At 31.7% G+C, this 13,149-nt stretch overlaps 1 pseudogene; it reads right to left on the bottom strand.

Moving 5' to 3' along the window:
• Nucleotides 1-11,945, bottom strand: part of LOC148954986 (uncharacterized) — a 32,905-nt pseudogene extending 20,960 nt beyond the window's left edge.
• Nucleotides 11,946-13,149: the final 1,204 nt, after the last annotated feature.

The following is a 13,149-nucleotide window of genomic DNA, read 5'->3' as shown; positions in this document are numbered from 1 at the left end:
CAATTTCACTATGTTTTTTTTCAATTTAAATTACAATCAATCTGAAAACCAAGACTCCCTGTATCAAATATCTGCTTAATCTCTGTACCATTAAAATTAATCAACCCGAAAACATTATCAATAACTCCAGTACGACTAAAAATCATGTAATTAGTTTTACTCACATGTACTGCTAAGCAACTAAGACTAGTAAAAACATGCAGGTCAAGTAGCACTTTATTTGCTTTTGAAACAAGCTCACTCAAAGCCTTTCCAGCAATCGTTATAGCTTTGTCATCCGCAAAGGATGTTATGGCGGCATCAGGAATGTAGAACTGTAATGTGCAACATAAATTAAATATAAAAGCGGACCTAACACAGAACCTTGCGGTACTCCACATAGTACAGGACGAGGTGAACCTACAATATCCCCCACTACTACACGCATTGATCTACCATACAAATACGAACGAAACCAATCAATCGAATTTCTTGTTATCCCTAAATGTGACATCCTTTCTAACAACAGATCAAAATCAAAAGTATCAAAAGCTTTCTTAAAATCAATAAAAATAGATTAAGGAGTAGAGACACTCTCAAATACATCGTTTAAAACATCAAGAAGGTGGTGCACTGCATGACTAGTAGAATAAAGATTTTCGTAATCCAAATTGCGTGTCACATAAAAACCCAAGACAATTAAGGTAGGAATATAGTTTCTTATGAACAACCTTTTCAAATATTTTTGAGAACAGTGGCAGAATCGATATAGGTCTCCAGTTTGACATTTCTCTTTGTCACCACCTTTATGTAAAGGTATAAATTTTTGCTTGTTTTAAAGCATCTGGGAACTGACCTTTTTCCATAGATAGGTTCACCAAGTATAGAAGACAAGGCAAAAGGTAAGCGGCGACAGCCTTAAATACCTTAAGGCTAAGACCGTCAATTCCTGCTGAATTTGCTGAATTTGATTTGAATTTGAATCAAGGTACAACCGATAAAGTCTGTTCCGTTCAGTAATTTTTTCCAAAATTTTATTCGTCACCCACGGTTTCCTTGGGACGTTTTTCTTCTAACCTTCACAGGGCAACACTTATCATAAATAGGTGACAATATTTTTTTAAAAGTGTCAAACTTTTAAGTGTCATCCAGTCAAACTTTTAAGACAGCTATTTTGTTCGGCATAGAAGATCGGTCCAGCAACTATGTCTTTAGGGATATTGGACAAGTCAACCCCACACAATTATGAAATTGGCCTATTATGATTTTAAACTAAATGTTGCTTTAAACTAAATCAAAAGGCATTGTGTTTATGGTTGCCAATAAGACACCTCAGCAATATATCGAGAACGACTGGGGGCATTAAGTTGAAGTTTTTGGGGATACTACTATTACTACTTCTGCTCCTGCAATTTAAATAAATAAAAAGAGTGGAAAAATATTTTCATGTTTTCAAAGAGCATAGATAGAATCTTTTTTTTAGAATGGTATTAAGTTTTCTTTTTCAGGTGAACTTCAGGAGGTAAAAATTAAATAAAAAAAAATATTTGCATCAGTAATAAAAAAAAACAATGAAAAAATTTCTCCAACATACAAATAGCAACCCAAACTATCGATTCTTACAAAAAAAAAATACTGAAAAGATACAAAATATTATTTTTTTCAACTAAAAAGACTATGTAAACAAAAAACAAACAGAAATTAATTTAAATAACCTCTTCCAAAAAACAAGTTTTTCAAAGATAAGTTAATAGTAATAAAGTCAAATAATCTTCTAAGCTTAAATCTACCACAAATCACTATCAATAAATAAATGAAACTGAAACGAACAGAAATTACAATAAATAGCCGAGTCAAACTCGGCTATTTTAAACGAGCAAAAATGAAAATGAGTAGGGTTAACAATCCCCATGCCTGAGCAAGACCAGAATATAGTGTGCGTTTTACTGAAAAAAAGCAAAACAAAAAACAAATACCGGAACACAAAAAAGCATACCGGGAATCCAACATCCAGCATTCTCACTTACATCAGAGTTCCGACGCAGAACACCATCTATCAATCCACACACATCCAGTGCTGTATCAACCATGCAAGTGCTGTATCAAGTATAACTCACTAAAATCTTGTTTATTTTGTCAGATTTTAAACTTTTTGGCATCCCTGCTTTAAATAAAAAAAAAATCAAGGTACTATCACTTAAATATAATAGCTCCCTATGCCCCCCCCCCTCTCTGGATATCATCTTGATAGGATACCGTCTCTTTTTTAAATTAAAAAAAACAATTAACTTTTTGGCACCCCTGCTTTCAAAAAAAAAATCGTGGTATGGTCATTTAAATATGATAGGTAAATACCCCCCCCCCCCTCTCCCCTTGGGATACTACCTTGATAGGATGCCGTCTCTGCTTTAAATTAAAAAAAAAACAACTTTTTGGGATCCCCGCTTTAATTAAAAAAATCGAGATATTATCATTTAAATGTAATACCTCCCTCCCCCCCTCTGGATACCACCTTGATAGGATACCGTCTCAGCTTTAATTAGAAAAATAATTTACTTAATAATTAACTAGTTAACTATATAGTTAAAACAAACACGTAAATTAACGTTAAAACAGACAAGTGTTCCTTGAAAAAAAAAAAAATTGAGGGTATGAGTAAAGAGGTACAAAGAAAACAACAAAAATGTCGAAATTATTCAGATATACCTTAAATTATTGAAAAACTCAGTCATAGATTCGCCGAGGCATTCAATAAGATCCAAAGAATCTAATTAAAAGGGAGCACACACAAAAGCCAAATTAGGCCAGTAGCCTATGAGAAATCGCAAAATACCCAATACAATGAACAAGTCCTAATGAGGGGCCCTGGGTCTATCAAAATATTTCAATGGTTTCACAGGAATTTGATATCATTTTCTTCTGTCTGCTCTTTAACTGAAAAAAAATTATCTTTTTTACATACCTGCTTTCAATAAAAAAATGAAGTATTATCATTTTAAAATGATAACCCCCTATCCCCCCCCCCTATTGGCAGTAATTTACAATTTATTTATGAAGCATAATTTTTGGCGTAACTTCTGGTTCAATATTTAATTATCCAACCTTTTAAATAGCTTAGTCATTATATAAGTTTTTTCTAAATATAAAGTTTTTTTTGAGGGGGGGGGGGTAAAAATTTTTAAGAATTAAGATTTAATTTTATATCAGACGTTAAAAAATTTATTATTAAAAATTTGTAAAATATTAAAAAAAAAAAGCAAAAAAAAAAAAAAAATGCAAATTTAAAGTTAAGCTTTGGAAAAAATATGTCGGTTTTAAATTTAAAAATACAAATGAAGGGTGAAGCTGTAAATTAGTGAATGCGTTCTATAATTCTATTCAACTTGAAAATAAAATTCTTGACTATGAATGATGTAAGAAATAGCGATTGGGAAACTGCATTCGAAATGACTTAAAATCATTTCATAAAGACGATACTTTTTTTTGCCAACATACCTATGAAGAACTGTGTATATTGCAATATTTGCAATTGCATATTGCATCTGTCTGGTTTTTATGCAAAGTAACAAAAGAGATGAAAATTAATGAACAAGAGAGCAGTGAAGAATTATGGTATACAAAGTAATATTTGGCAGGGAGAGTCACTATTGATAAATCGCTAGGGGGGAGGGGGGCACCGAGATGGCGTGACTTTCGTGGATTTGGGGAGCCAAATTTTTTTTCAGGGTGGCGCATAGATTTTTGGGGAAATACCCGAAAATTTGGGGATAGTGCAAGCCCTGCTTGATTTCTAATCAGGCAAATCGAAATACTAAACCACTCGAGAAGGAAAAGCTCCGACTTTGCGGTTGATGCAATAAAGAATTGCCACAAAATTAATTTGAAGTCGAACGAACGCCGCCGCCTCTACCGGCGGCGGTGCGCCTGCGGCGTTCGACCGGGCCTCTCGTCGGCGGCTTTCGGTCGTTCCGCCGGCGCGGCACCGGGGTATATATATATTTTTTTTTTTATATATATATATATATATATATATATATATATATATATATATATATATATATATATATATATATATATATATATATATATATATATATATATATATATATATATATATATATATATATATATATATATATATATATATATATATATATATATATATATATATATATATATATATATATATATATATATATATATATATATATATATATATATATATATATATATATATATATATATATATATATATATATATATATATATATATATATATATATATATATATATATATACACTTCTACAAAATCCACTGACCATCCTCAACAACAGCTAATTTAAAATAAATATTAATTAAAATTATTATTATATCAGAATACCTAATTTGCCGTTTCTGCAAAAAATACCCCTGTACATTTTTAGCAAAGGTAAGTCTTACATCTTCAACCGAATGTAAAGAAAAGATAATCAAAGCTAAAACTGTGGCATAAATATTAATTAATAATAATAAATATTATTATATCAGAATACCTAATTTGCCGTTTCTGCCAAAAATACCCCTTTACATTTTTAGCACAGGTAAGTCTTACATCTTCAACCGAATGTAAAGAAAAGATAATCAAAACTAAAATTGCGGCGGAGAAAAATATTCTTTATTTATTTGCATAACAAAAATACTCTTGAGCCTGACAGAAACCAATATTAGAAAATGATTCAAACGAAATAAAAAAATTATAAATTAAATGCAGCAATACAGAATTCCTTGCAACCCGCGGGATTGAACCGGAGACCTTATAATCGTAAATCCGGAGTCACATCCACTACGCAGTCACAAGGTGATTAAACATATGATTCTTCTTAGAGTTTGTTAGCACACCTTTGATAGAGCACTCATAATGGCAAGTCTATTGTTTGTTGTTGTTTTTTCGGAGGGGGAGGGGGAGAGGATGAAGGGGCTAAAAAGTAATGGCTTGTTTTCAATTAAGAATTTAATAAATTTATTTCCCTTTTTACACTGTTATACTATTCTTCTCAACTTTTCTTTCGTTCTTCAAAATACACATTATTTTGTCTTATCATTTCCCTTCTGCCGTAAATTCACTTTTTTCTCCTTTCTTTGGCATTAAAAAATTGTCATATATTCTATTTTTTATTACAACCTACTGAGCGTTGCAAACTTATTCATATCATATGACTTTTTGAAACAACTTAAATTTTGGAAATTAAAGGACCGATCAGTAAAATTAATCTAACGAGGCTAGTAATAATCTATGGATACTATATATATATATATATATATATATATATATATATATATATATATATATATATATATATATATATATATATATATATATATATATATATATATATATATATATATATATATATATATATATATATATATATATATATATATATATATATATATATATATAGATTTTAACCAACAATATACTGATCCCCCTGCACATGGAAAAGAACCGACAAAAGAAATATTTTGATTCATTTTAATACCCTACGGTTCTATCGCATCCACCGCAATTCACCCTATTTCTTATCTTCTTACTTTAACAAAAGTCAAATCACAAGGTATCAAGAGAGAATTCTTGATCAGATTTTAAAAATTTTTAGACAGGGAAAGCAAAGACCACACTCTTTTCCTTAGTTTTTACTCTTGGGGATAAAAAAAAGAATTCTTAGGAATCAGAACTATTTGGCAAAGCAAATGCAATACATCTTTCAAAGGAAAAGGCTTGAGCTTCCTGGAAATAAATTATGCGTCGCACATATATTTCAGTAGCTAATCATCCACTCAAGCTTTTCTCGAGTTTTATTACGCACTCCAGTTTAATATTACATCTTTTTATTTGAAACTGTTTACCATCGAAACTAAGTGCATTTTTACTGTTATGGTGTGATCCTATTATTTCAGCGAATATAATCATTTACAGATGGCGCTTCCCTCAAAAGTAAAATTTTCACCCAAAACCTTTGTTAATTTTGATTTGCCTCAAGTGTAAGAAATACATCCATGCTGCGTCACATAGCATCTTATCAGAGACAACGCTATAGCGTTGCCTATATAAAATGTAATGCGACTCAAATTTTTTATTATATTAATCAAAAAACTTTTCGCACAAAATAAGTTTATCAAAAAAAAGTAAAGAACTCCATTAAACCAAAAATGAACAAAAATAGAATCAAATAATCTACCAAGCATACAACAACCGCATATCAGTATCAATAAATAAATGAAACCCAAAACAAACAGAAATTAAAATAAGTCAAACTCGAAACGAGCAGAAATTAAGCTGACGAGGGTTATAAACCCTATGCTTTCTAAAAGCCAGAAAATAACTTTTGCTTTACTGAAAATTTTTTTTTAAATATTTTCACTTTTATAAATTTAAGAAATCAAATATTAATTAAGATTTTAAGTAATAAATATAAGCATATGTATATTAAACTACCAATGCATATTATTTTCAGTAAATTCATTGCAATTTTTTTTCAGTAAAGTACAAATTATGTTCTGGCTTATATTCTTTACTTCTGCTAGTGTTAGCCTTTAATATGACTTTGTTTTTCTTTGCAAACCTTCATTTTGGAAAATGTCTTTTTTTTAGTTATAGTTCGATTTCCTATGACGTAGCTATAGTATTCGTAAATATTAGGAGTACTTTTTAAAGTGGATTTCAGTTTTTCTACTTAAGAATTAATATGTTGGACTATAACTGAAATTTTGCACAGAATTTGAATATTCAAATTTTTTGAACAGCAATAGTTGTTCTTCTTTTTTTTTATAAGAAAAATTCATTTTTATTAAATATCAATATTCACAAAAAAAACATATAAAACAGACCTACCACGTGAAAATCTATACAGATTTGTTTGTGGCAGGACTCACTATTTTACTCACTCATATATATATTGAAAAAAACTTACTAACATATATAATGGAAAAAAAAGCAATCATATAAATAAATAAGAAATAAACGTCATGGGAACTGCAAACCAATCCTTACACAAGACAGAAGACAGAATACAGCCCCCCCCCCTCAACCAAAACTAGACCAAGAAGTTTGTCGTCTCTCATGTACTAGGTCCTCAGAATTCCTTGTATCATAATAGTGGTACGCAGAATTCGATGATAAAACATCACAAAAATGATTAAGTGCTAATTTATTTAAACTCTGATACACAAAAATACCTGTCTGATATTCCCTCAACTGCCCAACATTTAAAATATTAAAATGGTGATAACAATCCATTGTACTTTCACAATTTTCAAAATCACCGAGCAGGCGCAGTGCTTTATTCTCCACAATTTGTATCCGTTTAAAATTTACAACAAAATTACTAGCCCATACAGAACAACCTCATACAATGTAATGATGAATAAGTGACTTATATAAAATTTTAAAAACTGAAACAGGAAAAACATGTTTATATCTACGAATCAGCCCTAAGCCCCGCACAACTTTAACTGATAAAATTTCACTATGTTTTTTTTTTTCAATTTAAATTACTATCAATCTGAAAACCAAGATACCCTGTATCAAATATCTGCTTAATCTCTGTACCATTAAAATTAATCAAACCGAAAACATTATCATAACTCCAGTACGACTAAAAATCATGTAATTAGTTTTACTCACATGTACTGCTAAGCAACTAAGACTAGTAAAATTATGCAGGTCAAGTAGCACTTTATTTGCTTTTGAAACAAGCTCACTCAAAGCCTTTCCAGCAATCGTTATAGCTTTGTCATCCGCAAAGGATGTTATGGCGGCATCAGGAATGTAGAACTGTAATGTGCAACATAAATTAAATATAAAAGCGGACCTAACACAGAACCTTGCGGTACTCCACATAGTACAGGACGAGGTGAACTGACAATATCCCCCACTAATACACGCATTGATCTACCATACAAATACGAATGAAACCAATCAATCGAATTTCTTGTTATCCCTAAATGGGACATCCTTTCTAACAACAGCTCAAAATCAACAGTATCAAAAGCTTTCTTAAAATCAATAAAAATAAATAAAGGAGTAGAGACGCTCTCAAATACATCGTTTAAAACATCAAGAAGGTGGTGCACTGCATGACTAGTAGAATGAGATTTTAAGTCCAAATTGCGTGTCACATAAAAACCCAAGAGAATTAAGGTAGGAATATAGTTTCTTATGAACAACCTTTTCAAATATTTCTGAGAAAAGTGGCAGAATCGATATAAGTCTCCAGTTTAACTTATCTCATTTGTCACCACCTTTATGTAAAGGTATAATTTTTGCTTGTTTTAAAGCATCTGGGAACTGACCTTTTTCCATAGATAGGTTCACCAAGTATAGAAGACAAGGCAAAAGGTAAGTGGCGACAGCCTTAAATGCTTTAAGGCTAAGACCGTAAATTTCTGCTGAATTCGACTTTATTGTTTTCAGTGCGTCTTCGACATCAGACTGAGTGCACTTTACGAATTTCATGGAACGACCCTCCCCACGGTCATCAATAAACAGCTCGTTTTTATACCCATGGTCAGCAACATCATTTTTAACATTAATTTGAAAATTTAATAACAACATTTGAAAAATATTTACAAAAATCATCACTAACACCTTTCTTACCTTTAATTTGTTGTTCACCGACTACAAGTTCATCCACTGGGTCTATAGTGTTATTACCACGTAGTGCCTCATTTATCACTTGCCAAGTTCCCTTAACATCACCGTTTTTATCACGAACCTTCTCTGAATAAAAATGTTTCATTGATGACCTTCTGAGGGAATTTACATTGTTCTGAATTTTCCTAAATTCTTCAAGGTTTTGTTGCGTTGGAGAATCAAGGTACAACCGATAAAGTCTGTTCCGTTCACTAATTATTTCCAAAATTTTATTCGTCACCCACGGTTTCCTTGGGACGTTTTTCTTCTAACCTTCACGGGGCAACACTTATCATAAATAGGTGACAATATTTTTTTAAAAATGTCAAACGCCGCCGATGCGTTTTCTTTTTCATTCATAACTTCCTCTCAAGAAACTATACTTATCTCTTATTGAAAAAATAAATGTTTAACAAAAATTTTGTTATATAACTTTAAGTGAATGGGCAGAATGAGTGTTATTAACGGGGATAACATGACCCCTCACAACCTTGGAGAGAGGTCTGTAAGTCATGAAGTTTGTCCATCGTTTACGTATAGCATTTGCTATTGAGAAGTGTACAGACACTTTTCAATAGGGACGGGTGAATTTTCTCCTGTGAGAATTTCCCACAGGGAGAATTTACCGTGGAGAGGGAAGTTTCCAGGGGCTAAACTTTCCAGGTGAAATTTTACATTGGGGGGATTTGCTAGAATTCCTATACAAAACTATTTTTGTTTGTCTAGTTTTACACTTGGAAGATAAGAAAAAGTAACTCGTAGAATTTGATAAAACTTTCGTCCGTAAAAATTTAAAAATATTCATGTGTTGGTTCCCAAAGCCAACTATGCTTTCAAAGGAAAACTAAACCTTCTTAAACTTTTGGTGCCATATGTTTTTAGCTTCGCCTAAATTTTTTTCGCCTAATGATTTTTCGCCTAAATTTTTTCTTCTTCTTCTTTTTTTAAATTTGGCACCCACTACTGCCAAAAATCGCAGAAGTTCATATGGAAGTCCTTTCAAAAAAATGGATTTGCGATTTTTGTTTCTAAGTTTTTAAGATACTTATAATGTGTAAATTACACTTTCACTTTCCTTAGATCTTCTCAACGAAACTAAAAAAAACACAACTCAAATAAAATTCTCAAATTGGGAAAACGTTATTTTCCAGGAGGGGCGTATTTTCCAGGGGGGAGGGGGGCTAAACGTCTAGAATCCAACTGTTATTCATATCAATTTTCATTCATCCTGTAGACACCCTTTAATATAAATGTTCCTTAGTCCACCGTTATATTAAAAGAATCTTTTCGTGTTACATTTCAATACAAACAACAGGGCAAAATTTTGATAACTACACAATAGGATGTTATGAACCAATACAACCACATTTGTTTCTCAGCTTGTTACCAAATTAAATCCATGAATAATGTTCAAACTCTCCAGATCTCTTCAGCCTTCGCGGACAGGGTGCTTTGTTTCAGATAGCTTCTGCCCAATTTTGACAGCATACTCCGATTCAAAATATCCCAGCAATCACTCTAGATCCTGTGATGATTTGCGTAACAAATCTTTCTTTCCTTTAAAAATAGGAGTCCAAAATAGGGGCCCGCGTGACACTAACTGAGTTCACGGATGAGTGTTTATTTGTTTGTGATTTTTTTTTCCCTAGGGATGATCACATCAATCGAGTGGTCCTAGAATATCGCGAGAGGGCTCATTCGAACGGAAAGTAAAGTTCTAGTTCCCTTTTTAAGTGACAAAAAAATGGCGGGTAACTATGCCCCCTCCCATGTTCATTTTTCCCGAAGTCACCAAATCAAAATTTTGAGACAGCCATTTTGTTCAGCATAGTCGAAAATCTAATAATTATGTCTTTGAGGATGACCTAATCCCCCCCAGTCCTCGGGGGAAGGGCTGCAAGTTATGAACTTTGCCTTTAATAATTTCTGTTCGTTTTAAGTTTTAATGTTGCTCCTTACTTTCAGTTAAAAAAAACTTGCTTTTCTATTTAATTACCAAGTTAGACCTTTAAGGGTAAGTTGTGGGGATTTTGAACTACCCATAAGGCACTGTGTGTAAACTTTTAATACTACCACTACAGTTACTCTAACTAGTGACGCTAAGGGTATTAAGGTGAAACTTTTAAGGAAAGTTTAGGAGTTTCAATTCAACGAAAAAAACTGTATGCACATAGGTTTTCAAAAGGGCATGTGAGCAATGTCATAGGCAGCTGCAACACTCTATAATAGCTAGAAATATCATTGAAAATTTTAAAGGAGCAAATTTGATTTACAATTAAAAGTTTTGGTGCCCTTTTTAAGAGTAAAAAGAGACTTAAGGACATGCAGTCCTTCTCTCAAGCCCAATTATCTTCCAAAGAAATCCAGTCAAAATTTTAAGAAAACAATATTGTTCAGCATGGTAGAACAGTCAAGAAACTAAGTCTTTACGGATTTTGGGCATGTCACCCCCCACATTTATGCATTTGTGACATTATGCTTTTAAACTAATTTTTACCTTAAAATAAATAAAAAGGCTTGGTTCTTATGGTTGCACATATGACGTCTCAGCATTATATCGAGAATGACTGGGGGTATTAAGCTGAAGCTTTTGGGGCTACTACTATTACTACTTCTGCTCCTGCAATTTAAATAAATAAAAAGAGTGGAAAAATATTTCCATGTTTTCAAAGAGCCTAGATAGAATCTCTTGGGAATGATATTAAGTTGTTGTTTTTTAGGTGAACTTCAGGAGGTATAAAATTAAATAAAAAAAAATATTTGCATCAGTAATAAAAAAAAACAATGAAAAAATTTCTCCAAAATACAAATAGCAACCCAAAATATCTATTCTTACAAAAAAAAATACTGAAAAGATACAAAATATTATTTTTTTAAAATAAAAAGACTATGTAAGCAAAAAACAAACAGAAATTAATTTAAATAACCTCTTCCAAAAAACAAGTTTTTCAAAGATAAGTTAAGAGTAATAAAGTCAAATAATCTTCTAAGCTTAAATCTACCACAAATCACTATCAATAAATAAATGAAACTGAAACGAACAGAAATTATAATAAATAGCCGAGTCAAACTCAAAACGAGCAAAAATGAAAATGAGTAGGGTTAACAATCCCCATGCCTGAGCAAGACCAGAATATAGTGTGCGTTTTACTGAAAAAAAGCAAAACAAAAAACAAATACCGGAAAACAAAAAAGAATACCAGGAATCCAACATCCAGCATTCTCACTTACATCAGAGTTCCGACGCAGAACACCAACTATCAATCCACACACATCCAGTGCTGTATCAACCATGCAAGTGCTGTATCAAGTATAACTCACGAAAATCTTTTTGATTTTGTCAGCTTTTCAACTTTTTGGCATCCATGCTTTCAATAAAAAAAAAATCAAGGTACTATCACTTAAATATAATCGCTCCCTATGCCTCCCCCTCTCTGGATACCATCTTGATAGGATACAGTCTCTGTTTTAAATTAAAAAAAAACAATTAACTTTTTTGGCACCCCTGCTTTCAAAAAAAAAAATCGAGGTATGGTCATTTAAATATGATAGGTCAATACCCCCCCCCTCTCCCCTTGGGATACTACCTTGATAGGATGCCGTCTCTGCTTTAAATTAAACAAAAAAATACTTTTTGGTATCCCCGCTTTCAATAAAAAAAATCGAGATATTATCATTTAAATGTAATACCTCCCTCCCCCCCCCTCTGGATACCACCATGATAGGATACCGTCTCAGCTTTCATTAGAAAAATAATTTACTTAATAATTAACTATGTCACTATATCGTTCAAACAAACACGTAAAATAACGTTAAAACAGCTTTGTTTTCCTTGAAAAAAAAAAAAAAATTGAGGGGATGATTAAATGGTTAAAAATAAAAAAAAAAAAATTTCGAAATTATTAAGATATACATTAAATTATTGAAAAACTGAGTCATAGATTCGCCGAGGCATTCAATAAGATCCAAAGAATCTAATTAAAAGGGAGCACACACAAAAGCCAAATTAGGCCAGTAGCCTATGAGAAATCGCAAAATACCCAATACTATGAACAAGTCCTAATGAGGGGCCCTGGGTCTATCAAAATATTTCAATGGTTTCACAGGACTTTGATATCATTTTCTTATGTCTGCTCTTTAACTGAAAAAAAATAATTATCTTTTTGACATCCCTGCTTTCAATAAAAAAATGAAGTATTATCATTTTAAAATGATAGCCCCCTATCCCCCCCTATTGGCAGTAATTTACAATTTATTTATGAAGCATAATTTTTGGCGTAACTTCTGGTTCAATATTTAATTATCCAACCTTGTACATAGCTTAGTAAATAGCTAAGTTTTGTCTCAATAGATAGTTTTTTTGGCTGGGGGGGGGAGGGTAAAAATTTTTCAGAAAGAATATTTTATTTTCTATCATAAGTTAAAAAATTTATTATTAAAAATTTATAAAATATTAAAAAAAAACAGCAAAAAAAAAAAAAAATCACAATTAAAATTA

This window comes from Artemia sp. Qi Xiang Cuo, chromosome 2 (genome assembly GCF_049724085.1).
Source record: "Artemia sp. Qi Xiang Cuo chromosome 2, ASM4972408v1, whole genome shotgun sequence".
Lineage (NCBI taxonomy): Eukaryota > Metazoa > Arthropoda > Branchiopoda > Anostraca > Artemiidae > Artemia > Artemia sp. Qi Xiang Cuo.
Note: the sequence above shows the minus strand (reverse complement) of the source record. Positions and strands in the feature narration are given on the sequence as shown.